Source organism: Perissodus microlepis, chromosome 18, assembly GCF_051167445.1.
Source record: "Perissodus microlepis isolate ML-2025 ecotype Zambia chromosome 18, ASM5116744v1, whole genome shotgun sequence".
Lineage (NCBI taxonomy): Eukaryota > Metazoa > Chordata > Actinopteri > Cichliformes > Cichlidae > Perissodus > Perissodus microlepis.
The window spans coordinates 11,065,230-11,092,556 of record NC_140478.1 but is presented as its reverse complement, the minus strand read 5'-3'; the positions used below and the strand labels follow the sequence as shown (position 1 = coordinate 11,092,556).

General features: G+C 41.2%; 1 pseudogene across 1 annotated transcript in view; it reads left to right on the top strand.

Annotated features, from left to right (window-relative positions):
- Positions 1 to 429: 429 nt before the first annotated feature.
- Positions 430 to 27,327, top strand: part of LOC146367350 (polyamine-transporting ATPase 13A3-like) — a 32,299-nt pseudogene continuing 5,401 nt past the window's right edge. Inside the window, exons 1-25 of the transcript XR_014797683.1 lie at positions 430 to 657; positions 3,584 to 3,653; positions 7,938 to 8,111; positions 8,245 to 8,424; positions 8,542 to 8,612; positions 9,364 to 9,447; positions 9,566 to 9,635; positions 9,723 to 9,857; positions 9,954 to 10,026; positions 10,135 to 10,266; positions 16,882 to 17,049; positions 17,162 to 17,319; positions 17,393 to 17,581; positions 18,347 to 18,408; positions 21,145 to 21,295; positions 21,446 to 21,568; positions 21,661 to 21,678; positions 21,909 to 22,059; positions 22,220 to 22,340; positions 22,973 to 23,097; positions 23,192 to 23,355; positions 26,332 to 26,463; positions 26,573 to 26,652; positions 26,740 to 26,782; positions 27,206 to 27,315. The product of XR_014797683.1 is annotated as a polyamine-transporting ATPase 13A3-like (transcript). The remainder of the gene's footprint in view (positions 658 to 3,583; positions 3,654 to 7,937; positions 8,112 to 8,244; positions 8,425 to 8,541; positions 8,613 to 9,363; positions 9,448 to 9,565; positions 9,636 to 9,722; positions 9,858 to 9,953; positions 10,027 to 10,134; positions 10,267 to 16,881; positions 17,050 to 17,161; positions 17,320 to 17,392; positions 17,582 to 18,346; positions 18,409 to 21,144; positions 21,296 to 21,445; positions 21,569 to 21,660; positions 21,679 to 21,908; positions 22,060 to 22,219; positions 22,341 to 22,972; positions 23,098 to 23,191; positions 23,356 to 26,331; positions 26,464 to 26,572; positions 26,653 to 26,739; positions 26,783 to 27,205; positions 27,316 to 27,327) is intronic.

Sequence of the window (27,327 nt, the reverse complement as noted above, 5' to 3'; positions counted from 1 at the left end):
TAATGTGAAGCCTGTGTTTCTGTAAAATGGTCAACACTCGTGCATCTGACAGCTTTAAATTTAGTTGTCATATTTTGCACTTTAAACCGTTCATCTTATAAATATATAAAAACTCATGAAAGAAGCCCGCCTTGTTGGCACTCATGTAACGTCATTTCATGTAAAAACGTTTATTACGATTTGATAAGATGATGAAATAGATTTTGAAACAAAGCCAAGTTTTTTTGTGTGTTTTATTTTTAACATCTGCAATAAAGAGATAAAAGGTTAACTTGGTGAAACTTCAGCTTCTTTACAGCCTCCGTCCTGAAAAAACACCACCACCACCTCAATATCAAAGCACGAATAACCAGTCTGAATACTGCGAGTCAGTCTTGCACACGATTCGTTGCAACTTGCAGAAATTCGCCCCAAAAGCGGTGTCCTTCAGTGACCTCACATCCTGTTTTCCCCACTTCCTTGTAAATGGACCGGTTTGGGACGGTCCGGGTCGCCTCGCAGCGTGGATCTCCTGCTGTGTCCACCGCGCGTTTCTCCAGACACCCGCTGCACGATCCGCAGTGTTTGCGGGCTGCAGAGGGCATCCAAGCAAACTTTCATGCAGCAGCTCCACCATGCAGAGTCTGATCTGATCCAGCAGAGAGAGAGGAGGCATCGGTAAGTCGGCAGCTCGCATGAATCCACGCTTGTTTACGCGATGATTGTAACGTTTTTGGACGCTTTCAGCAAAAAATGCGCCAAATCTCAGTTTAGCGGCAGCTTGCAAAACTTTTTGACGACTTTGATCCATGTTGGTGAAAGTTAGTGAGACTGGAAAGTGCTTTGCGTCCACTGATCATGCCCGATAGGCTGTGATTAAAACCGCGGAAATCTGTGTTTTTTCTGCTCTTACACTCAAACATCAACAGTTGAAATTTTCGCATTTAAAGCAGCGCGTTTATCGCTTTGGTTGTCGGATTTGTTAAATATGGCTCAAGTGGGGCTGGCATGTGGTGGAGACACCTTTTAGAGGATTCACACACCTGGGTCTGTGTGGGCTGCATGTGCAGAAGGGTTTAAGCTGTCATGTTGCACATGTGTACTTGAACAGCTCGGCCAAATCCCTGCTACACATTCTGGACTGGCTTTGATTTGATTTGAACACTCCAATATATTTAAGATCAAGCTGTTGGGAAGCCATTGCTTACATAGAGTGTCAGATTCTTGCAGAGTGCAGCAGTGTTTCAGTTTTATTTATTTCATATCTGCTCCTACAAGTTTTCCTGGCACAGAGAAGCACCGTATGTTCACTTTTAGTGACTTTTTAATGGCGATAAAGTGGTTTTATATACAGATAAAGGGAAAGTTAAAGGAAAAGCCAATATAAAGGCTGTTGGTAAGGTGTTTGGACAGAACTGCTTTTATGCACATCTGCTGGTTGTCCACAAACTCTACTGGAGGAATTAACAACTTTAGCTAAAAGATATTGTCTCATATCAGATCTGATAACTACGAAGGGTGTAGTTTATGATTTCTATCCTTATCAAATCTGAAAGAGACCAATCTCATCTCTTATCGTCTTCATTTATGCACTCTACTTGGTTTCTGCTCCTTTACCATGAATTTGTGCATCTGTGAGTTCAGTCTGTGGCAGTGCTGAGGTGTTACTGAAGCCCAGGTTGCTTTGATAGTGGGCTCCAGCTCCCCTTGTTTTTGGGTTGTCTCACCTTCTTCTATAGATTCTTTGTGGTGTTTGAATCAGGTGAGTTGGCTGGCCAATCAAGCTCTAATAGTAGATGGCTGTGTTGACCTTGAATCTGATAAAAAAATAAAGTGGGCCAACCACCACCGATGCCAGCAGATCACAGACTGCAGAAACTTTACACTGGATTACAAACACCTTGGGTTCTTTGCCTCTCTGCTCTTCATCCACTCTATGCCAAATTTACTTCTGTTTTAAAAGAGGATTTTGGACCGCTGAGCAGTTCATTTTCTCGTTAGCTCAGGTAAGACATTTCTGAATCCCTGGTTCAGGTGTGGCTTACTATTATGACTCTCGTCGCTCCTTTCCTGAGGACCTCTGTACCCGGTGGCTGTAGATGCAGACACCAGTCTAAGTTCACTCCTCTTGAAGCTCTCCCAAGTTCTTGAATTAACTTTTCTTCACAGCCACCTTAAGGCTGAAGGTGCTTGTGCGCCTTTTCCCTTCCAGTCAGCTTTCCGTTGATATGCTTCTATACCGCACTCTGAGAACAGCCAGCCTTTTCAGCTGTGACCTCCTGTGGTTCACCCTGCTGTGGAGGATGTCGATGATCATCATCTGGGCAACTGTGAAGTCAGCCGGCTTCCCCATGGTTGTGGTTGCATGTACTGAATTAGACCAAGAGGTACACATTATTTATACTGTTTAGATAATAATTCACTCAAACCCCAAATGAAATCTTTGAATACTTTTCATTCAATATTTTCAATAATTCTTTGAGCTGTAAACTCTGAGTTATCACATTGCAGTTTCTGTATAGCGAGTCTAGAATGCGTAACAATTTCACTTTCTTAAATAACTGATAGAAAACTTTGAATTTTTCCAAAGATATTGTGAGTTTTTGAGATGCACCTGATCAGATCAAAGACTTGCATGTTAGGATAAGTTTGATTTTTGTCATAGTAAAGCTGAGGTCTATTTGTTTTCCATTTTTAAATGAAAAATTTTCCATGGAATAAAAAAATGCACTTTAATGTTAAACCTTTAAATCAAAATTGCAAGGAGTGCTAAATGAAAAAGTACATTTTAAATATTAAGTACTGTATTACAGACGTGGAGCTCTTGATGGGCCAGGTCAGGCGGATGACGCACGCAAAACTGCAGCTGTGGCTATTTTTGAACTTAACAATAGTGCAAAGGTTTCTGTGTATATTGCGGCCTATCATGCACTGATTGTTGCTTAATACTATTCTTATATTTATTATAAGTAATTAACAGATGTGTTTGGACCGGGGTCATGCAGAGTGAGTAGGATTATGATGTGCAGATTACACACTAATGTCTGTTTTTAGTACATTCCTGATTGTTGATTTGACAGATAAATAAAGCAAGTGTATAAAGTGCTTCGAGTCATATTGAATGCATTAACTTGAAAATCGGCAACATTAAGAATGAACTGTCAGGACTTAATGAAGGTGGATGTTTGCAGAAGAATCACAAGAGGCTTGGAATACGTTGGAGCATTTTTCAGTTCAGGCGGGTTCGATGACAGATCTTTCTTCCACACAGACACCTCATCGGTTATCTCACGGATACGATTTTTGTCCTTGTCGTGTCATGTTGTTTGACTTGTATCTAACTTTGTTTTCATCTCCAATGATGAAAGGCCAAATAGGAAAAATAAATAAATAATAAATGGCTGACTTCATTATTAGTTTAGGTTGCTATCTCTTGAGAGACTATAAAATGAAGTCATTTTATGCCCTTGAATGCGATTGAAGGACCTTTATCGACTACACAGAGTTGAAGAGATCCTTGATAGCTGAAGAGCTTCCACGAGTGATGACACACCTGCGGGGTATACAGTGGTGACAAATTATACTTTTTTGCATTTCTTCGTAGTTTCGGGACTTCTGAGAAAATGAAGGTGAACGAGGTGAAGCTCATCAGCCCAGGCCTGGAGGATGAGATGGTGAGTATCATTTCAGTTATTTCACTTTTTGGTTTTCTCATATCATCTACTTTTGGCATGAAAATGCACCAGTGTGTGTAAGTATTGTGTAAAAGAAGAGTGAGTTTCAGTCAGATGGGTACAACTGGTTTTTTTTTGTGTTGTTGTTGTTGTTGTTTTAAAGGAAGCAGGTTGTGTTTACTACAGATGGACATCAGCCAGTGGTCTGTGGACTTGGCGTGTTAAAACCTCAACTGTGTTACTGTTGGCACATTGGTTTACTAGATCCAGAAGTTATAATATTTAGACATGTGGGTGGAGTGCTAAGTTATCACCTAACACTAGGAAGCCATAAACTACATGGGCAAAACGCATGGACATGGCTAACTGGCGTTCAGTAACAGACCAATAAGTACTTGAATGTCAGTCAAGAAAACTGGATCACAAACGTCTTGGATGGTCTGAACCACTAAGCAGACAGTATTATTTGGCAGGCCATTGCATTAATCCAATATACTGATAGAGTTGTAACTCGCTACAAAGTAACATGTGTTTTGGTAATGCACTAACTGAATGCAATGTGATCACTGTATTAAAGTTGCAATTATGCCGGTACTTAAATTACAAAGGCTCTCCAGTTATCTGCACGTTAGGCAGGTAGAACTAAAAAGGCATGTTTTTGTATAATTTTTGTCTGCTGGGCTACAGTCAGCTGATTTCAGTTAATGTGCAGAGAGCTCGAAAACCGGAGTGGTGTACAACTTTTAAAGAGTGGAAATTTGGGCATTAAGTTTTTTCTTTGCATGAGGGAACAAGAACATGATGCAGAAACAGTCGCATTATGCTGACATCACAGCATAGCGCAACATCAGCTCCTTACAAACATTAGACAGCATGCTAACACAAAGCTAGCTAAAAACCCAGAGTGTTAACGCTGAATGTTTGCCTACGCCGAGACCAGCAGCCCATAGCCTGAACCTCAACAGATAACAAAAGCAGTGATAATCACTATTTTAGAAATATAAATGTAGCATCCATTCCTACCTGTACGTGTTTCTGAGGTAGAATCACCATGGCGATCGCTTTCAAGATTCTTTGGGCTGGTTTACATTATTGCTTTGTGTTCAAGGATCGTTAGAACAGGTGTGTGTGTGTGTGTGTGTGTGTGTGACTGGAAACTAAAGCTTATGTTGTTAACTGGTAATTATGTGAGAGTGCATTTCGGGTCATCTTACAGAGTAATTCAAAAGGAATGTAGTGATTAGCAGAGGTGGCAAAAGTACAGAGATTTTGTATTTAAGTAGAAGTACAGATACTGTTTAAAAATACTCTAGTAAAAGTTGAAGTACTGATTCAACTTCTTTACTCAAGTATAAGTGAAAAAGTACAGGCTCTGAAATGTATTCAGAGTAAGAAAGTAGCTCTTTGAAGAACCTTTCTGCCAGCTGTTTCATGCAAAGCTTTCAGTTTAATTTTTAATTCTAATTGTAGTCAGCCTGAATCTGTTTAATAGAATATGAATTTAACCACAATAAATTCAAAATACACGACTTAATTCAACCAGATGTCAGCAGATGTTACTGATTTCCATCCTCGATACAGTACACAGTTTATGCTGTCTTTATATTAGACACTATAAAGTTGGTGTGAAGGTGAATTCAGTGAATGGATCTCAGCATCATCATCTCTGCCACCCTTCATGTAACCTAACTCTGACCATGAAACCTTAGCCACTGTGCACCGGTCACACACTGTTCTTTACTTTAAACTCATCACAGTGCAGCAAACAAATCTGTTTATCTTGCACTAACTTGCAGAGGATTTTTGTGTATCCTTTAAATAGCACAGTTAGTTTACCTCAGTTTGTTTTTCATATTGTGCAACCTGCTGCAAAAAACCACAATGTCACATGTACAGACCCAGTATCTGATTTAAAAACAGGACTTGCATAGAAGATTTACATTTCCAGTTAGTCAAACACCACTGAGCCGTCCTTACCTTTAAATCTAACCTCTCGTCTTCCTTTCCTGTCTTTGTCATCTTTCTCCATCTCTGAGTGAAGTTGGCTCTCTTTCTTTTCTCTTGAAAACCAGCAGCTCGACCTTTAGCTGGCAGATAAACTGCACACAAACTGTTTGTGTGTTTGCTGATAGAAATGCTGTATTTGAAATTAGCTGCCATTTACAAAACATTACTGCCTTTATGCTCGCTCATCTTTCGTGGGGCTAGCTAGATGCTGAAGTACCGCAACTTCTGGACACCTGCAGTCATTCTGGTACTGTACCGAAAAGAAGAAAACACGCCTCACTTTAATCCCTTTAACTTTACCAGGCAGTTTTTTTACATCTTTAATCTCTGTTTATGCCACATCACTTGGCGAATAGTACTGGAACAGGATGGCCTTTCATGTGTTACTGTTTAGGCTCAAGTCGGTTTGATGTCTGAAAGCCAGTGTCATGAAATAATAACTCCCCTCAAATGCCTTAAACCTAAGGTAATGAGTCTGTTTTGAAAATATAAGGATTAGAAACTACAAATATTTGTTTAAAAACATAGAGCGTAAAAATAAAAAGTTGTTTAAAAAAAAAAAAAAAACTCAAGTGAAGTACAGATATCTATGGAAGCCCGTTTCCGCCACAAAAACCCCCAAAAAAACCAAGTATCCATAGGTCGAAATTTCGAGTTATTTTCTTGAAATTTAGACTTATGTTTCTTGAAATTTCGAGTTAGCTCTGCCAATCAGTAATCTAGGTGAATGAGGTCACTTTCTTGTTACCTGGAAGCATATGGCGCAGAGTAACGCGCACTGAAAACCGGATCGCAACAAATTGGCTCTTTCGTGAGTACGTTTGCTGATAACACAAGGATTTCATCATTTTTGAAGCCACGCTGAAAATACTCAGCAATCGGTGGATTCATGACTGGATGTAATACTGGTAGCTTAGCTGTAGCATTTGTAGCTGAGGGTTTCAGCTCCGGGTAACAAGGAAATTACGTCATTCACGTAGATTACTGATTGGCAGCGCTATCTCGAAATTTCAAGTTACTTTTCTCAAAATTTTGAGTTAATAAGTTGAAATTTTGAGAAAATAACTTAAAATTTCAAGTTATGGATCCATTTTTTTTTTTTTTTTTTTTTTTTTTTTTTTAACTTGCGGAAACGGGCTTCCATAGATGCCTGAAATTTCTACTTAAGTACACTAAAAAAGTATTTGTACTTTGTTACTTCCCACCCCTGTTGATTAGTATTAACAATTTCTTTATACTGGGAGCAATTAAGTATGCATCCTTCTTAAAAAAGGTAACTAGTAATGGGGTGGGGGGTGGGGGGGGAATTGATACAGCATAGCTAAATTTTGTGTTGTGATATTGTATCAATATAGACACCAAATTTTTTTTTTTTTTTGTTAAATTAATTAAAATACGATGGAAAAACTACAAACTTAAACTCTGATAATTAAATATGAATTGCTGTTAAATGTGAATTTCTTTTTATGTAGACAGCATTGATGTTTGATTATTTTTTTCAGTGATTTGTCGCAGTTAATTGGTGTATTATCAGAAACAGATTGCACGTAGTTACCATTCATTCACAGACTGATAGCAGACTGACTGTCTTACATTTATAGCAGGTTTTAGGGACAGTGTTGGTACGCTTGATGATCTCATTTTGCAGCCAGAAAATAACTGACATGAGATAACTTTATCGTATTGCAACAAAACAGATACTGATAAAGTTTAACTTTGAGGACATAATTTGTAGTTGAACAACATACGTCACTGCAATGCTCAGCAGGTCACACAATGTTAAGAATCACAGTAATATTGTATTGTGGCTTGTCTACTGAGTCCCACCTCTAGCTAGCTGTGCATTAACATATAAGATGTAAATGGGTGTTAGACTCCAGATTAGGATAAATCGCTAATATGTTTTTCCAATTCTCTTAGTATTTATTACACATTGAATATCTTTGATTTCAAATTCAGTTTCAGTAATGCAGGTTTTGTCCGTCCATCTCTGGGTTGAGACTGGGGGGAGGCACCAGCTTCAGGGGGGTCACAAGCTAGCGAGCTCCTTGTGCCGGTCCCAATCACAGATAAAAGGGTGGATTGCAAGAAGGATGCCATTCCTGATGCATTCCAGTGCACACCATCCACCTGCTTTGGGAAATACTTGCTAGAGAATCACTTGTCTATTAATTAATCTGTGGCTGAAATAAGTCCTTGAATCCAGCATATTACCAGGTGTTTTACAGACAAGAGACAACTACGCAGCCATGTTAACATGTTAGCATACCTGTGCAGGAGGTGTCGGGTTACAGACCTTGTCTGTGGAAGATGATCCTGGTGGGTGCAGGTGTTATTTGCTCTGGTGGTCTCCTGCTGCTGCTCCTCTACTGGTTACCTGAGTGGGGTGTGAAGAGCACCTGTACTCACACCACGCTGAAGGACGCACACACAGTGCTGCTCAGGACAACGGTATGTGCTGTAGTTTAATATTGAAATGAAGCATTTTATTTCTTTGGCACACATACTGTTCCATACTGTGTCTGATAAATTTGGTGTGGCCTCACGAACAGGAAAACTGTGCTGCTTTATATTGTTACCTCAGGATGAGTTCAAACAGTGGTTTCGAGCCAAAGTGCATGTGATGTTGGCTCCTGGGAAGAAGCCCTTTGACAGTTCGGCTTCCCAGCCTGAAAACCAGGTACCAAATGGAGACGGAGACCTTGGTGTCAGCGCTGTACACGAAGACTGCTACGGACAGTTTTCTCACAGGCAGCTGGTTCAGGTACTTTAGTATGAAGCCGTGTCTCCTGTTACCATTTGATAGTTTTCTAACTAACACATTTTGAACAAATCTGTTTTACAGACTAAGTGTTTGGATTCTCCCCTCTCCCCCTCTCAGGTTCACTATTTCGTCCACCACAGTGCTCGATACTACTGGAATGATGTGATACAGAACTTTGAATTATACAAGTAAGCATCCCACTGAGTATGTGTGCCGTAGTCTTGTGTTCAGAATATTTTATGTGCTACATGTATTACAGCTTTTTTTTTTTTTTTACAAATTCAGTTAAATTATATGAATTCATTGACTTTTTAAGTAAAGGGAAAAAATGATGGAATTCCCTTGTAATGCTTTAAACGTAAAAGCGTGAGGAGGTGTAACAGAGTAGTAATTGTGATGGTTTTTTTGTTGATTGCATAGTTTTTGCCAGGTTCTGCATGATCAGATACACACCAATAAGGCATAACATTATGACCACCTGCCTAATATTGTGTTGGTCCCCCTTTTGCTGCCAAAACAGCCCCCACCAAGCAACGGATTCTTTAGGTCATGTAAGTTAGGAGGTGGGGTGTCCATGGGTCCGACTTGTTTCTCCTGCACATCCTGCATACATGAAGCAGTGACCCCCGCAGACCGAGAACGCCCCACAATAGCTGCAGCTTTGGAGATGCTCTGACTCAGTTGTCCAGCCATCACAATTTGGCCCTCGTCAGACTCTTAAATCTTCACACTTCCCAGATTTTCCAGCTTCTAACACATCACCTTTGAGGACAAAATGTTCACTTGCTTCCTAATACATCCCACCCACTCACAGCTGCCACGATGAAGAGATAATCAGTGTTATTCACTTCACCTGTCAGTGCTCATAATGTTATGCCCGGTCGGTGCGTGTGTTGCTCTGCTCAGCTGCAGTTGACATGAATTGTATTCATTTTCTAGAGGCCTGGAGGATGTGAATGTGAGCTGTGCAAGCCTTCACTCTGAGCACAGCTCTGGGCTTTCTAAAACATTACAAGACTACAGGTACATGCTGGGCTTTCTTACAGGCTGTTTTCTTAAGTTATTTGCTCATTAAAAAAAATGAAGAAGCAGCAGATGGATTTTTCATGATGGACAAATTGGTTTGATTCTTCTTTATCAGGAGGCTGTTTTTTGGGGAGAATGAGATTGCAGTGAGAGTGCCCTCTCTGTTAAAGCTTCTGGTAAAGGAGGTGAGTTTCAAGCTCTTGCATAACATATTTTCTTACAGCACATCTATCATTTCTTCTAATTCCCCCTGTTTGCATGTTTTTTTTCAGGTCTTGAACCCTTTTTACATCTTCCAGCTCTTCAGCATCATTCTCTGGAGCTTTGGAGATTATTATTATTATGCCTCGGCCATCGTTTTCATGTCCATCATTTCTATCGCTACCTCACTGTACACCATTAAAAAGGTGAGTCACGCCTGAGACGGCTCTGCTCTCGGTCACCCGTTTTCAACGCAGTTGTCTTCTGGTGTCTTTCAAGATCTGTTTTTCTTCTCCTTTCAGCAATACGTCATGCTGCACGACATGGTGGCAGCCCACAGCGTGGTTCGTGTTTCTGTGTGCAGAGGGAATAAAGGCACGTTTTCATCTTTGATCATGACACAAAGCTAATAGCTGCTTTGCCTTGTGACTGGCTGCAGAGACAGTGTGTATCCAAAGTCTTCTTTCATGATCTTGACCACAGATATTGAACAGGCCATGTCAACGGAGCTCGTGCCCGGCGATGTCATTGCCATTCCAGCGAATGGGATGATAATGCCGTGCGACGCCGTGCTCGTCCGCGGAACCTGCATTGTGAATGAGAGCATGCTGACAGGTGAGACTGCTCTTCGCCGCGCTCGCCGTGGAGAAAAGTTACTACCGTTCTTCCAGGAATCAGTGGTTATCTCTCGTCACTTATCTCTTTACACTTTATGACTGTTCGTGAGAGGCAGCTGGTACTTCCGTCACTGCTACAATATATCAAAGATTAAGCCGGCTTTGATTTTTAGCTCGTCTAGCTGAAGGACTGATTAGCTTATGCCACCGCGAGGCGTTCTTTGCCCGTCCACAGTTCAGAAGAACTTAGGTCACATTTGTCATTTTACAGGGAATAACCTGATGAGCTATTATGTCATCATTACATTTTTTTTTCTTTCTTTCTTTCTTTTTTTTTTTTTTTTTTTGCCCACATTGTCATACATGACCTTATTGTATCATCACTGGTCCTTTAAAACAAGTTCAGCAGGCTCTAACTTATGCAAAGTTCATCTGCTTTCCTTTAATGAATCCATAGATTTGGACATCATATCCTTCTCTGACCTTTTGCTCTCAGTTAGAAAGCTGTTAAGGCACCTCAGACTTCGCTCAGTTTAAGATAATTTTATTCTGATTGGCTGGCGTTCACAAACAGGAGGTTTTTAAGAGCGTGTGGGCGGGGCTTTGCAGTAGTCACATTAGAACGTAGAAGCTCGTCCTGAAAACATGGACCCAGATGTACCTGGATCCAAGGCAAGCATCTTCTAACATTTGCACATTATTGTTTACCAACTAAAGGAAAACACGCTGATATACTTTGAAATTGGACTTTTTCCACCCCAACCAGTGAGTAAACTAAAAGCATCGTCCAGTCAGTCTTTAATTAGCGCTACGATTCATGGTTTCACTTTCAAATTGGTTTTTGCACCTAGCCAAGCCAAAACCAGTAGTTACATTAATATCATTCACTCTGCCCTGACTCGGTATCCCATCCCCGGCTCATCCAACTCTACAACCGACAGGGGAGTGAAGATAGTCGCTTCTATCTATCTGTCTACCTGTAACCAGCCCTGTGACCAGCCTTGCCTTATGATCTGGTAGTCTGCTTATCAAAATGCATGTAGACTTTTGATTACTGAGCAAATTTCTTTGGTGGGGTAAAAATGAGCCTTGATATTTAATCCCACAGCCATAATTGTCCACATCAGGAATATATTCATTTTATAATGTGGGACACATAAAAACCACTTTGAGCTTAAAGTCGGTCAGACCAGTGAAACTCCTCTGTCTGCCAGCATAAAGAAGTTTAACTTAATATTTCTTAATATAGAAAAAAGAAATACAATTTTATCAGTACCCATCTTTTTCTACATGATAAAGAAATGCTGTTGTGGTAAATGAAAGAAATCTGTCAGGACAAATCTTTGGAAAAAGTTCTGGTAGCTCATTGCACAGGCTGCCCTGTAATTATAAAACACAACATTTTTGTTAACTCACTGGAAAAACTGGACAAATTACAAAAGTTCAAAACACCTTCCTTCTTCACATTTTCCAAAGCTGTCCAGCGAGGTGACTTGAAGCCAGGTGGATGCTGAAGCCTGCCTATATGTGAATGGGAATGATGCGAGCTCTGAGATGTTTTATTTTCTGCATCTCTAGTGTTCTCATTTTAAAAGTCATTTGCATCTGATAATAACATTTTTTACATCATAGAATTTTTATATTTGACGTTTGTTCCTTTTATGTCTGCCTCGTTGTATTGCTAGGTGTTGGTTTTGTCTTATGACTATTTGTCATAAGTAAATATCCCATGTAATTAAGTACAGTCATGTGAAGAAAGTTTTTCACATGACTGTAAACGGTCCTTGGAAAAACTAAGAATACCCTATGATTCATTAGCCTGTAGAACCACTTTTGGCAGCAATAACTTATGTATGACACGTGTGTCTTACATCATTATGGGGAGATTTTGGGCCACTTATTTCACAGTGTTGTTTAGCTTTTTTAAAATGTTTTTGGGCATCGAGATATGCACAGTTCTCCTGTTAGAGTCCTGCCGCAGCATTTCAATAAGGTTGCGGTCTGAACTTCGACTGGGCATTCGCAACACCCCAATTCTCTTCTTTTTAAGACATCTTGATTAGGGCTGCCACAAACGATTATTTTGATAGTCGACTAGTCACCGATTATTTTTGCGATTAGTCGACTAATCAGATCATGCATCCATTAGACATAAAACGTACAGCTTATTGCACCAGCAGCATCTGCTCTTATATAACTATCATTAGCTTACAGCTTTAAGTGTTTAAGGTATGTGCTAACTAAAAATAAAGACAAGATGATAGTTTATTGAATTTTAATGAAATTTGCAGATTGCTTCGGTGAAGTTTAATAAACTCCTTGCTATCTAAAATATAACAGGACACCGGAGTATATTCTCGAGCATCTCACACTTCTGATAATCAGTTGTCTGCTTGACGTTTATTCAGCTGTGTAAAAACTATAACTTTAATCTCAGCCAAACCGATTTACTCAGGAACAAATAAAATACTAAAAAAAGCCAAACAATAACATTTTTAAGTTATCTAAGTGACTTATGTATGTTTAACCTGAGTAGCGAAAGACGGCGGTGGGTTTGAAAACGATTTGCTGGGAGTCCGGCGTTCTCACGGGCTCTAGTGAGCCTCGCCCCCGGCTAGCTATCGAGCTAGTGGGTAACAGACGTCTCCGAACACTTCGGAGCGCTTTTGAAAATATGTGGTGTCTTGATAAACTGAGCAGATATTTGAAGTTTACACAGCTACATTCTCGCCTGAAAATATGTTAAACGTTTATTTTGTGACCCAGAAAGAATAATAAGAGTAATATTAAAACTAACTAGCTGCCGCTATTGTTGACAACTGCGCTGAGCCGCGCTGTGAATTCTGGGACAGAGCTACTTCTTCTTCGGGGTTTAACGGCAGCTGGCATCCTTGTACATGCAGTGCTGCCATCTTCTGTTTCAGTCCGTTATTACACTCTTAAATCCTACTACTTATTCCTGCGTCTTTCAGGATCTTACAAAGCTTCAAACGATGCGTCGACTATTAAATCAGTCGTCGACGATTTTGATAGTCGACGTAATCGTGACTAGTCGACTAATCGTGGCAGCCCTAATCTTGATGCAGATTTGCTGCTGTGTTTGGGATCGTTGTCCTGTTCATTGACTAGCTGTTAGACAGATGACATCACATTTGACTTATCACGAGTTTATGGTCGACTCAATAACTGCAGGGTGCCCGGTCGTGTGGATGTAAAACAAACCCAAATCATCACGCCTCTACCACCGTGGTTGACAGTTTGTTTGAGCTCTCTGTGCTGATATGCACCAGACAAGGTGAAATGCAAATGTTGTTTTTCACGTGACTGTTTGTTGAAAGCTGGATCCTGTCCACATACAGGGAGTGCAGAATTATTAGGCAAGTTGTATTTTTGAGGAATAATTTTATTATTGAACAACAACCATGTTCTCAATGAACCCAAAAAACTCATTAATATCAAAGCTGAATGTTTTTGGAAGTAGTTTTTAGTTTGTTTTTAGTTTTAGCTATTTTAGGGGGATATCTGTGTGTGCAGGTGACTATTACTGTGCATAATTATTAGGCAACTTAACAAAAAACAAATATATACCCATTTCAATCATTTATTTTTACCAGTGAAACCAATATAACATCTCCACATTCACAAATATACATTTCTGACATTCAAAAACAAAACAAAGACAAATCAGCGACCAATATAGCCACCTTTCTTTGCAAGGACACTCAAAAGCCTGCCATCCATGGATTCTGTCAGTGTTTTGATCTGTTCACCATCAACATTGCGTGCAGCAGCAACCACAGCCTCCCAGACACTGTTCAGAGAGGTGTACTGTTTTCCCTCCTTGTAAATCTCACATTTGATGATGGACCACAGGTTCTCAATGGGGTTCAGATCAGGTGAACAAGGTGGCCATGTCATTAGTTTTTCTTCTTTTATACCCTTTCTTGCCAGCCACGCTGTGGAGTACTTGGACGCGTGTGATGGAGCATTGTCCTGCATGAAAATCATGTTTTTGTTGAAGGATGCAGACTTCTTCCTGTACCACTGCTTGAAGAAGGTGTCTTCCGGAAACTGGCAGTAGGACTGGGAGTTGAGCTTGACTCCATCCTCAACCCGAAAAGGCCCCACAAGCTCATCTTTGATGATACCAGCCCAAACCAGTACTCCACCTCCACCTTGCTGGCGTCTTAGTCGGACTGGAGCTCTCTGCCCTTTACCAATCCAGCCACGGGCCCATCCATCTGGCCCATCAAGACTCACTCTCATTTCATCAGTCCATAAAACCTTAGAAAAATCAGTCTTGAGATATTTCTTGGCCCAGTCTTGACGTTTCAGCTTGTGTGTCTTGTTCAGTGGTGGTCGTCTTTCAGCCTTTCTTACCTTGGCCATGTCTCTGAGTATTGCACACCTTGTGCTTTTGGGCACACCAGTGATGTTGCAGCTCTGAAATATGGCCAAACTGGTGGCAAGTGGCATCTTGGCAGCTGCACGCTTGACTTTTCTCAGTTCATGGGCAGTTATTTTGCGCCTTGGTTTTTCCACACGCTTCTTGCGACCCTGTTGACTATTTTGAATGAAACGCTTGATTGTTCGATGATCACGCTTCAGAAGCTTTGCAATTTTGAGACTGCTGCATCCCTCTGCAAGATATCTCACTATTTTTGACTTTTCTGAGCCTGTCAAGTCCTTCTTTTGACCCATTTTGCCAAAGGAAAGGATGTTGCCTAATAATTATGCACACCTGATATAGGGTGTTGATGTCATTAGACCACACCCCTTCTCATTACAGAGATGCACATCACCTAATATGCTTAATTGGTAGTAGGCTTTCGAGCCTATACAGGGAGTGCAGAATTATTAGGCAAGTTGTATTTTTGAGGAATAATTTTATTATTGAACAACAACCATGTTCTCCATGAACCCAAAAAACTCATTAATATCAAAGCTGAATGTTTTTGGAAGTAGTTTTTAGTTTGTTTTTAGTTTTAGCTATTTTAGGGGGATATCTGTGTGTGCAGGTGACTATTACTGTGCATAATTATTAGGCAACCTAACAAAAAACAAATATATACCCATTTCAATTATTGATTTTTACCTATGAAACAAATATAACATCTCCACATTCACAAATATACATTTCTGACATTCAAAAACAAAACAAAAACAAATCAGCGACCAATATAGCCACCTTTCTTTGCAAGGACACTCAAAAGCCTGCCATCCATGGATTCTGTCAGTGTTTTGATCTGTTCACCATCAACATTGCGTGCAGCAGCAACCACAGCCTCCCAGACACTGTTCAGAGAGGTGTACTGTTTTTCCCTCCTTGTAAATCTCACATTTGATGATGGACCACAGGTTCTCAATGGGGTTCAGATCAGGTGAACAAGGAGGCCATGTCATTAGTTTTTCTTCTTTTATACCCTTTCTTGCCAGCCACGCTGTGGAGTACTTGGACGCGTGTGATGGAGCATTGTCCTGCATGAAAATCATGTTTTTCTTGAAGGATGCAGACTTCTTCCTGTACCACTGCTTGAAGAAGGTGTCTTCCAGAAACTGGCAGTAGGACTGGGAGTTGAGCTTGACTCCATCCTCAACCCGAAAAGGCCCCACAAGCTCATCTTTGATGATACCAGCCCAAACCAGTACTCCACCTCCACCTTGCTGGCGTCTGAGTCGGACTGGAGCTCTCTGCCCTTTACCAATCCAGCCACGGGCCCATCCATCTGGCCCATCAAGACTCACTCTCATTTCATCAGTCCATAAAACCTTAGAAAAATCAGTCTTGAGATATTTCTTGGCCCAGTCTTGACGTTTCAGCTTGTGTGTCTTGTTCAGTGGTGGTCGTCTTTCAGCCTTTCTTACCTTGGCCATGTCTCTGAGTATTGCACACCTTGTGCTTTTGGGCACTCCAGTGATGTTGCAGCTCTGAAATATGGCCAAACTGGTGACAAGTGGCATCTTGGCAGCTGCACGCTTGACTTTTCTCAGTTCATGGGCAGTTATTTTGCGCCTTGGTTTTTCCACACGCTTCTTGCGACCCTGTTGACTATTTTGAATGAAACGCTTGATTGTTCGATGATCACGCTTCAGAAGCTTTGCAATTTTGAGACTGCTGCATCCCTCTGCAAGATATCTCACTATTTTTGACTTTTCTGAGCCTGTCAAGTCCTTCTTTTGACCCATTTTGCCAAAGGAAAGGACGTTGCCTAATAATTATGCACACCTGATATAGGGTGTTGATGTCATTAGACCACACCCCTTCTCATTACAGAGATGCACATCACCTAATATGCTTAATTGGTAGTAGGCTTTCGAGCCTATACAGCTTGGAGTAAGACAACATGCATGCAGAAGATGGTGTGGACAAAATACTCATTTGCCTAATAATTCTGCACTCCCTGTATTGTCCTGGTAGCCATGGTTTTTGGCACCATTTGTTTTTTCCCCTCCTGTAGGTCACAATATGTGATGCCCTGGTGGTTAATTGAATAAATATTTTGCTGGGATTCTTCTGCAATATTTCAGTAAAAGCCATTCTGGTGTTCTGGTCTTCATTTCTGCATCTGTTCTTTTTGATATTTTCTTTTGATTATAAAAAAATCTCTTTTAGGAGAGAGTGTGCCAGTCACCAAGACCAGTCTGCCCAGTGCTGGCGAGGAAGGAGCCAGGAGCTACGATATAGATGAGCATAAAAAACACACCCTCTACTGTGGTACCCACGTCATCCAGACCCGCTTCTACACCGGAGAACTGGTGAAAGCTGTTGTGGTGAGAACAGGTAAACTGGAGAGAGACGGACTGGGACCCACTGTGGTGGTTTAGCTTCTGCTTTAGACTGAGCAACTCAAAAGAAAGAAAATAATCAGAGTAGTACTTGTGTGTCTCCACAGGCTTTAGCACAGAGAAAGGCCAACTTGTGCGTTCGATTCTTTACCCTAAACCCACTGACTTCAAGCTGTACCACGACGCATACCTGTTCCTGTTGTGTCTTGTTGGGGTGGCGGGCATCGGCTTCATCTATACCATCGTCCTCAGCATCATGAACAAGGTATTAATGCTCTTTAAGAGGCTTATGAACATCTTCAGTGAGCTGAATCACAGATGCTGTCGGTTCTGTCCAGGTCCCAGCAAAAACCATCATTATTGAATCTCTGGACATCGTGACCATTACCGTGCCCCCGGCCTTACCGGCCGCCATGACGGCCGGCATCGTTTACGCACAGCGGCGTCTGAAGCGCGTCGGCATCTTCTGCATCAGTCCGCAGAGGATCAACATGTGCGGTCAGCTTAACGTGGTTTGCTTTGACAAGGTGAGTTAGAAAATGTAGAAGCTGAGGATCTGAAGTAGCTTAGAAATCAGTCCTCAGACAAAATGCATGAAAATTGGTTTTCAACACATTCAAACCCACTTCCAGTTCAAGCACAAGTTCTTTTTTGAGAGTGACTGCATGATTTAATGACCGTAAATGTCTCGAGGCAGAGCTGTGGTCGTGCAAATATGCTGTTTGTTCATAACATCGAGCTTTATGCACTCAAAACAGTGATGCTGTACAAGTTTATAAGGACTTAGACGTATCTCAGCAGGCTGTGCTTGACATGAGAAACGGGTTGTAATGTTGTTAGTTTGAGAAAAGCATTCAAAGTTGATAAATTTGATTCATTATTCAGTGAAGTCTGTTTTTCCCAGGCATTTTCCAACATTTTCTAGATTGTATAATTCATTAAGAGAAGGAACAAATTCGTCAGTTCTGAAAATAAAGAGACACAGACTTTACAACCAAACAAACTATGAATAAAGGAGCTAAAGTTTGTTGTTGTTGGTTTTATTTATTTATTTTTAACACTGACCTCAGTTGGTAGAAAGATTATGTACTAAACAGCTAAATGCTTCCACACGGACATGCTGGGTCACATCTTTGTCCTTGTTTTGTCCTTTGAGAAAGCTGCTTAGTCTTGTTCCGTTCCACTGTCTAGAATTATGGGCTGTTCAGATTGATTTCCTGCTCTTGCTGATGAGATGTACAAGGCCTGAGTTGGTAGCTTCGTAATAATGTGCGGTTTTTGTTTTCCCTCAGACTGGTACTCTGACTGAGGACGGTTTGGACCTGTGGGGCATTCACAGGGCTGAGGATGGCAGGTAGGAAGTGGCAACTTTGGGTTTATTGCCATTCATGTGCATATTAAGATCAGATGAATCCACTGTTTGTTCATTTTATCTTGTGCTTTTATTTTATTGTTCTTATTCTGCCATTGTTTTACTAAGTGTTTTATCCTATTGTAAAGTGTCCTTGGGTGACTTGAAAGGCGCTCATAAATAAAATTTATTATTATTATTATTATTATTATTATTATTATTATTATTATTAGATCTCCGAGTATAACCAGAAACAAATAGGAACTGTTATAGCTCACCTCTTTGTGCAAGTAGCAAATATGCCAAAGGCAACTGCAGGTGCCTTAGTTCAACTTCCCCCTCAGTCATTTCCTGCATATTGCTCCCCCCACTCCATCCATGCTTTACTGTTTAGTCTCTGTAAAGTCCTCTCAAAATAAAGACAGCACATGCAGTAATGCAATACCTTTTTGTATCATAGCTTTAAAATGCTTCATTTAGCGGCTTGTTTATTTATTGAATAACAAAGAATGCATCTGTATTTTACTGCTGTCCGCTAACAGTTTCTCTAATAATTTTGTCCTGACACATCTGAAGGAAAAGTAATCGTGTCTTCTTTGGTCATAGACTGTACATAGTAGATGGCAAGCAGAGGGCGTAACTGTTCGCAAAAGTCTGAGAAAACGACAGTCGTACTCACTTTTGATTCTGACCTTGCTAAATCTTTTCTTGATGAGTTTATGGGCAAAGTCAATTATTTTAAATCTTGTTAAATATATAAAAGGTCTGTCTTTTAAAAAATGTTTCTTTGGAGTAAAGCCGCGTATGCTTTAGGGTGTGGCCAACGTGTTGCTACAGTAAACATCCTGAGGACTGTTTCTCGGTTGAATCCACTCGATGCTAATTTCTTCTGATTTCAGAAAACCAAACAAACAACGTCCGCGCTTACATTAGTAGCCTGTGAACCAATAGTTCCATCTTTTATGTACAGTCTTTAACTTTGCCTCTATGAAACACTGGACAGAGAAATTTAGACCTTTACTGTCAGGAGTTACCATCGGCTTCTATTAACAGATTTGGAAATGTCACAGAAACGTTGTGTTGTTTTCACACAGAGTTATACAGGGAGTGCAGAATTATTAGGCAAGTTGTATTTTTGAGGAATAATTTTATTATTGAACAACAACCATGTTCTCAATGAACCCAAAAAACTCATTAATATCAAAGCTGAATGTTTTTGGAAGTAGTTTTTAGTTTGTTTTTAGTTTTAGCTATTTTAGGGGGATATCTGTGTGTGCAGGTGACTATTACTGTGCATAATTATTAGGCAACCTAACAAAAAACAAATATATACCCATTTCAATTATTTATTTTTACCAGTGAAACCAATATAACATCTCCACATTCACAAATATACATTTCTGACATTCAAAAACAAAACAAAGACAAATCAGCGACCAATATAGCCACCTTTCTTTGCAAGGACACTCAAAAGCCTGCCATCCATGGATTCTGTCAGTGTTTCAATCTGTTCACCATCAACATTGCGTGCAGCAGCAACCACAGCCTCCCAGACACTGTTCAGAGAGGTGTACTGTTTTCCCTCCTTGTAAATCTCACATTTGATGATGGACCACAGGTTCTCAATGGGGTTCAGATCAGGTGAACAAGGTGGCCATGTCATTAGTTTTTCTTCTTTTATACCCTTTCTTGCCAGCCACGCTGTGGAGTACTTGGACGCGTGTGATGGAGCATTGTCCTGCATGAAAATCATGTTTTTCTTGAAGGATGCAGACTTCTTCCTGTACCACTGCTTGAAGAAGGTGTCTTCCAGAAACTGGCAGTAGGACTGGGAGTTGAGCTTGACTCCATCCTCAACCCGAAAAGCCCCACAAGCTCATCTTTGATGATACCAGCCCAAACCACTACTCCACCTCCACCTTGCTGGCGCCTGAGTCGGACTGGAGCTCTCTGCCCTTTACCAATCCAGCCACGGGCCCATCCATCTGGCCCATCAAGACTCACTCTCATGTCATCAGTCCATAAAACCTTAGAAAAACCAGTCTTGAGATATTTCTTGGCCCAGTCTTGACATTTCAGCTTGTGTGTCTTGTTCAGTGGTGGTCGTCTTTCAGCCTTTCTTACCTTGGCCATGTCTCTGAGTATTGCACACCTTGTGCTTTTGGGCACTCCAGTGATGTTGCAGCTCTGAAATATGGCCAAACTGGTGGCAAGTGGCATCTTGGCAGCTGCACGCTTGACTTTTCTCAGTTCATGGGCAGTTATTTTGCGCCTTGGTTTTTCCACACGCTTCTTGCGACCCTGTTGACTATTTTGAATGAAACGCTTGATTGTTCGATGATCACGCTTCAGAAGCTTTGCAATTTTGAGACTGCTGCATCCCTCTGCAAGATATCTCACTATTTTTGACTTTTCTGAGCCTGTCAAGTCCTTCTTTTGACCCATTTTGCCAAAGGAAAGGACGTTGCCTAATAATTATGCACACCTGATATAGGGTGTTGATGTCATTAGACCACACCCCTTCTCATTACAGAGATGCACATCACCTAATATGCTTAATTGGTAGTAGGCTTTCGAGCCTATACAGCTTGGAGTAAGACAACATGCATGAAGAGGATGATGTGGACAAAATACTCATTTGCCTAATAATTCTGCACTCCCTGTATAGAGTCACGATTTGCTTCTTTCGCACCTACAAAGAATCGAGTCGTTGAGTCAGACCTTCTCTCTTCGCTGCAGCTTTTGTTCACCTGAGTCTGAGGCTGCTAAAGACAGTCTTGTAAACACTACATTTGTGGCCTGCATGGCAACCTGCCACTCACTGACCAAAATAGAAGGAGAGCTCTCTGGAGACCCTTTGGACCTCAAGATGTTCAGCGCTACAGGCTGGGTAAGCAGCGATTTGGAGTGTTTAGCGTGGTTAGTTACTGATAGCCTGTAAGTGAAATCTCCAGCTCCAAGCTCCAGAAAAAAAAAAACTTTTATTTACAGCAGCCTTGACTCAGTGATTCAAGGCAGAAAGGTGATGCTTTTGTTTTAGATCCTAGAAGAACCCACCGAGGAAGAAACCGCGCTCCACAATCCCATAATGCCCACAGTTGTACGCCCTCCAAAGCACATCGCCCCTGAAGCCCATCAGAGCAACCCACTACCTCAGAGCATGGTACCGTGACCTCCGTATGTTCATTGATGACTATAAATCAATGCCGGATTTTCCTAATATGACACATTTTTGTTTTGTTTTTTCTTTTTCAGGAGCTTTCTGAATTATCTGTAAGTTGCCATTTCATGAAAACATCAATGTTTTTGTATTCACTTTGTTACTGAGTGTTAAATCTTGTAAATCTGACGTAGCTAGCTGAAAATTATAGCCTAGCATGAAGCCTGGAAGCAGCTGTCAAACTACTCTTTGAATCACTTGTTATGAAGAGAATAAATCGACACATTTTTAGAATCGGAGCAATTTTCTTTTTCAGTTCAAACATGTGACTTTTGCTCCTCAGGCGTGTGAGATGGGCATTGTGCGTCAGTTCCCCTTCTCCTCGGCGCTGCAGAGGATGAGCGTGGTGGTCAGGAGGCTGGGGGCAAAACACATGGACGCCTTCTTAAAAGGGGCACCGGAGGTGGTGGCCAGCCTCTGCAGACAGCACACAAGTCAGACATGGGATGGTTATTTCCTCCCTTTTAATTTGACTTTGCTGTAAAGAAATACAAATGAATAAAATATGTCCTCCCTGTCCCACAAAATCATTTCTTATCTTGTCTCATGTTATATAATAAGGTCACACCAACATAGCTCTGACCTTCTGTTTAGTCCCACAGACGTTCACAGAGACGCTGGAGGCCTATACCAGGCAGGGCTTCAGGGTTATTGCCCTGGCACATCGTCAGCTAGAGTCCAAACTCTCCTGGCACAAAGTCCAGAGCCTCAGCAGGTACTGTACGCCCGTATCCTCAGATAATACTGTCCCCAGTGCATGTAGATACTCCCACCCTGAAGAAAATGATGTAACGTGGTTTCTCATCTTGCTGATGAAGCTTTTAGAAGCTCGAAGCTGCTCTTAGAGTAACTTAGCTCAAAGTCCTTCTATTGCAGGGCAGAAAATGTCCTTGTTAAGTGAAACATGAGGAGGAAGGCTTGTTTGAGAGCTTTTATATTAGAAGTATTTGAAATGACTAGCAGTTTTGTCATCTGCCACAATGTCGTGCTGCCAAAAGACACAAAACTGTTTGAGGCGACTGCAACATGAATGATTTATTAAGTGACTCTATGCTCAAAGACGTGCTCGCTGAACAGCAGCATATTAGTGTTTGTTTCCGGGTGTTTGGGGTCAGTGTGATAAAAGTAGGAAATCATTAACTAAACTTAAAGACAGGAAGAATGTTATGTAACTGAGCTGAGCTCTTAAACTGCTTTAATGCAGCGATAACCTCAGATTTATGATGTCTAAAAGTCAGAAGTCACCGTGTGTCCCAGATTCATCCTGATATCTATTTTTCTCTAAATGTGACTTTTTGTGGATTCCTTAAAAAATGGCAGCACAAGTCTATGATTTTTCTCTCATAGGGACGTAATAGAGACCAACATGGAGTTCCTCGGTCTGATCATCATGCAGAACAAAATCAAACCAGAGACTGCTGGTGTTTTATGTGAATTACAGCGAGCCAACATACGCACATTGATGGTCACGGGTAATGCAGCTCAGTCAATTTGTCTTTTATTTGCGACGCAAATTCAAATGTTCGTGCCTCTCATTTCCCTCCTCTCCTCTGTATCTTCTGATAGGCGACAATATGTTGACGGCCATATCGGTGGCTCGAGACTGTGGAATGGTCCGTCCACAGGAGAAGGTCATAATAGCAGATGCTGTGCCTCCCAAAGATTTCCAGCCTGCGAGTATCACATGGCGTTACACTGAAAACCAAGCTCAGGCTGTTAAGGACAACGAGGTAAGAACCACCGAGTAATCCCCGGTTAGTGGACGGTACTGGGAAGAAGGTTTGAGCCAGCCCTTGTAGTTCTCCAGACTTCTTGAAGGATGCTCCAGAGCTCTTCTTTGGATGTTGACTGCCTTTTGTTCCTTTCTCTGCTTCATTAAAGTTTGAATAATCTCTCCATCAGATATGTTGACACTGATTTTCAGTCCAGTTCTTGTGTAGATTTCATGCCTCAGCCTTTTCTCTTTGTTTCCCTTCCTTAAGTATGGCTTCTTGACAGTCACCCTTCCACTGAGACCATTTCTGATGAGGCAGTGAACAGTAGACGGATCAACTGAAGGCCCATATTTATCTCTCAGATTCTGTGTCAGCTCTGTGCTGTTGTTTCTCAGACATGACTTTCAGATACTGTTTATTTTTAATGGTCTGCTATTTCTTCTTCTCTTTCCTCAAATCTTAAGGCAGGAATATCAAACTCATTTACATACTGCCCATCTTATGTGGTCTAGACCAGTAAAACTGCCCTTTCTGTCGGTGTAAAGACAGCTGCTTGCAAAAGTATTCGGCCCCCTTGAACTTTTCCACATTTTGTCACATTACAGCCACAAACATGAATCAGTTTTATTGGAATTCCACGTGAAAGACCAACACAAAGTGGTGTACACGTGAGAAGTGGAACGAAAATCATACATGATACCAAACATTTTTTACAAATAAATAACTGCAAAGTGGAGTGTGCGTAATTATTCAGCCCCCTGAGTCAATACCATGTAGAACCACCTTTTGCTGCAATTACAGCTGCCAGTCTTTTAGGGTTTGTCTCTACCAGCTTTGCACATCTAGAGACTGAAATCCTTGCCTATTCTTCTTTGCAAAACAGCTCCAGCCCAGTCAGATTAGATGGACAGCGTTTGTGAACAGCAGTTTTCAGATCTTGCCACAGATTCTCGATTGGATTTAGACACCAGACAGGTCAGGGATAAAGTTATTGAGAAATTTAAAGCAGGCTTAGGCTACAAAAAGATTTCCCAAGCCTTGAACATCCCACGGAGCACTGTTCAAGCGATCATTCAGAAATGGAAGGAGTATGGCACAACTGTAAACCTACCAAGACAAGGCCGTCCACCTAAACTCACAGGCCCAACAAGGAGAGCGCTGATCAGAAATGCAGCCAAGAGGCCCATGGTGACTCTGGATGAGCTGCAGAGATCTACAGCTCAGGTGGGGGAATCTGTTCATAGGACAACTATTAGTCGTGCACTGCACAAAGTTGGCCTTTATGGAAGATTGGCAAGAAAGAAAGCCATTGTTAACAGAAAACCATAAGAAGTCCCGTTTGCAGTTTGCCACAAGCCATGTGGGGGACACAGCAAACATGTGGAAGAAGGTGCTCTGGTCAGATGAGACCAAAATGGAACTTTTTGGCCAAAATGCAAAACGCTATGTGTGGTGGAAAACTAACACTGCACATCACTCTGAACACACCATCCCCACTGTCAAATATGGTGGTGGCAGCATCATGCTCTGGGGGTGCTTCTCTTCAGCAGGGACAGGGAAGCTGGTCAGAGTTGATGGGAAGATGGATGGAGCCAAATACAGGGCAATCCTGGAAGAAAACCTCTTGGAGTCTGCAAAAGACTTGAGACTGGGGCGGAGGTTCACCTTCCAGCAGGACAACGACCCTAAACATAAAGCCAGGGCAACAATGGAATGGTTTAAAACAAAACACATCCATGTGTTAGAACGGCCCAGTCAAAGTCCAGATCTAAATCCAATCGAGAATCTGTGGCAAGATCTGAAAACTGCTGTTCACAAACGCTGTCCATCTAATCTGACTGAGCTGGAGCTGTTTTGCAAAGAAGAATGGGCAAAGATTTCAGTCTCTAGATGTGCAAAGCTGGTAGAGACATACGCTAAAAGACTGGCAGCTGGAATTGCAGCAAAAGGTGGTTCTACAAAGTATTGACTCAGGGGGCTGAATAATTACGCACACCCCACTTTGCAGTTATTTATTTGTAAAAAATGTTTGGAATCATGTATGATTTTCGTTCCACTTCTCACGTGTACACCACTTTGTGTTGGTCTTTCACGTGGAATTCCAATAAAACTGATTCATGTTTGTGGCTGTAATGTGACAAAATGTATGTATTTATATATAATGTATTTTAGATATTTTAATATAAGTTAAGTTTTAAGTTTTTAACACATTTATATAGTAGAAAGTATCTTTTTATCTGTAACTTAACTACTTTTCCAAAGCCTTCCAGAGGGCCGGCTGAAGGCTTTGCTGGGCTGATTCTGGCCCCCAGGCCTTATGTTGACACCCCTGTTTTAGGGACACACTGCACACCATTCTGAGACATTAAAAGCTTTCAGCTATTAGCTCTTTGGCATTCATTTTTGGTTAGTGCAAAAATACAATTTTACGCCTGTCAAACTGTGTTTTCGTTGGCATTTTTCATAGATTGAACACAAGAAATGGGAACAAATGATGTGTTTTTGTGACAGGCTGTTGGTAACAAAGTGCCTCAAGATACAAATATTACAGGAAGGTCTGGCTCCTTGGAAGCAACCATTAAAAGCATTGACGTGTGTGTCGAGACACTTTCATGGTACTGTAATTCAAGGAAAACAACACATGCCTGGACAGATGATTTACCTTCTCTTGTTAAGGCTGGTTTTTAAATACTGTTCCAAATCCTGTTCGACCACTCTGCTGTTTGCAGTAGGTTTGACACCTACATGTTGAGGCACCTCTTTACTTTTACAGTATTTTTGCCTTTGAGTTCATATAGAATGCAAGAACTGAAACATTTGTCAGTGCAGAGCTCGTTTTATACATTTATACATTTTTCAGTCGTTCAGTTGCATGAATCACTTTAGGTTTAAAAAAAAAAAGGTAAAAAGGTTTGTTTGGCTTAAATCTGATATTTTATTCTCCACATAAAATAGTACCATGGTATGACTGGCTCATCTTTACTCCTTCAGATTGTGGAGGTCGAGCTGGATGAAGGGACCTGGGATGGGGAGGTTTCTCAGCAGGAGCAAAGTTATCACTTCGCTGTAAGCGGCAAGGCCTTTGCTGTCATTATTGAATACTTTCCCCAGTTGGTCAAGAAGGTACAGGGATAAACACCCACGAACTCTTTGTCTGTTACTTGGTCCACGTTAGCTTTGAACATGTGTAAAGCTGTGTAATTCTCCTTTTCCCCTCATGGTGGCACTGCAGCTTGTGCTGAGAGCCACCGTGTTTGCTCGCATGGCTCCAGACCAGAAGACTCAGCTGGTGGAAGTCCTGCAGAGCATGGAGTGAGTCGCTCCTCTGTTTTGTGGTTTTGCGTTTAATCCGTTTCATGCCACCCGTGTGTGTCTTCACGTGTTTTATTTATCTTCCAGTTACACCGTTGGGATGTGTGGTGATGGTGCTAATGACTGTGGAGTAAGTCTGAGTCAGCTTTATAATAAAAAATGATATTTTTTTATCGTCTCTTATGCTTTTTTGCAAAAACAAACTGAAACACTGTAGCCTCTTAAAGCTGAATAAGAGGCTACAGGTGGTATAAAGCAACCTGCATATCACATACTTGGACTAAGTGTAAAGTAAACCACATGTATGCATGCTTTAAAAGCATTTATGTAGGTTTACATTTTACTTGCAGTCATGGTTCCTTTTGACTTTGTGGTGTTTTTTTCTTCTCTGTTCCCTCGGTGCCCACAGCTGTAGTTTCCTTAAATATTTTATGTACTGACACACAGTAATTGATCTATTTGATTTATTGATGAATAAGTTTTTACCTCTGGGTTCGAGTAACGCTGCAAAACCAAAGTGAGTTATATTAATTTAGTCCTCTCTCCCTCTCAGGCGCTGAAGAGAGCTCACAGCGGGATTTCTCTGTCAGAGCTGGAGGCATCAGTTGCGTCACCCTTCACCTCCTCTACCTCAAACATCTCCTGCGTCCCCAACCTAATCAGGTAAAGGAGTAA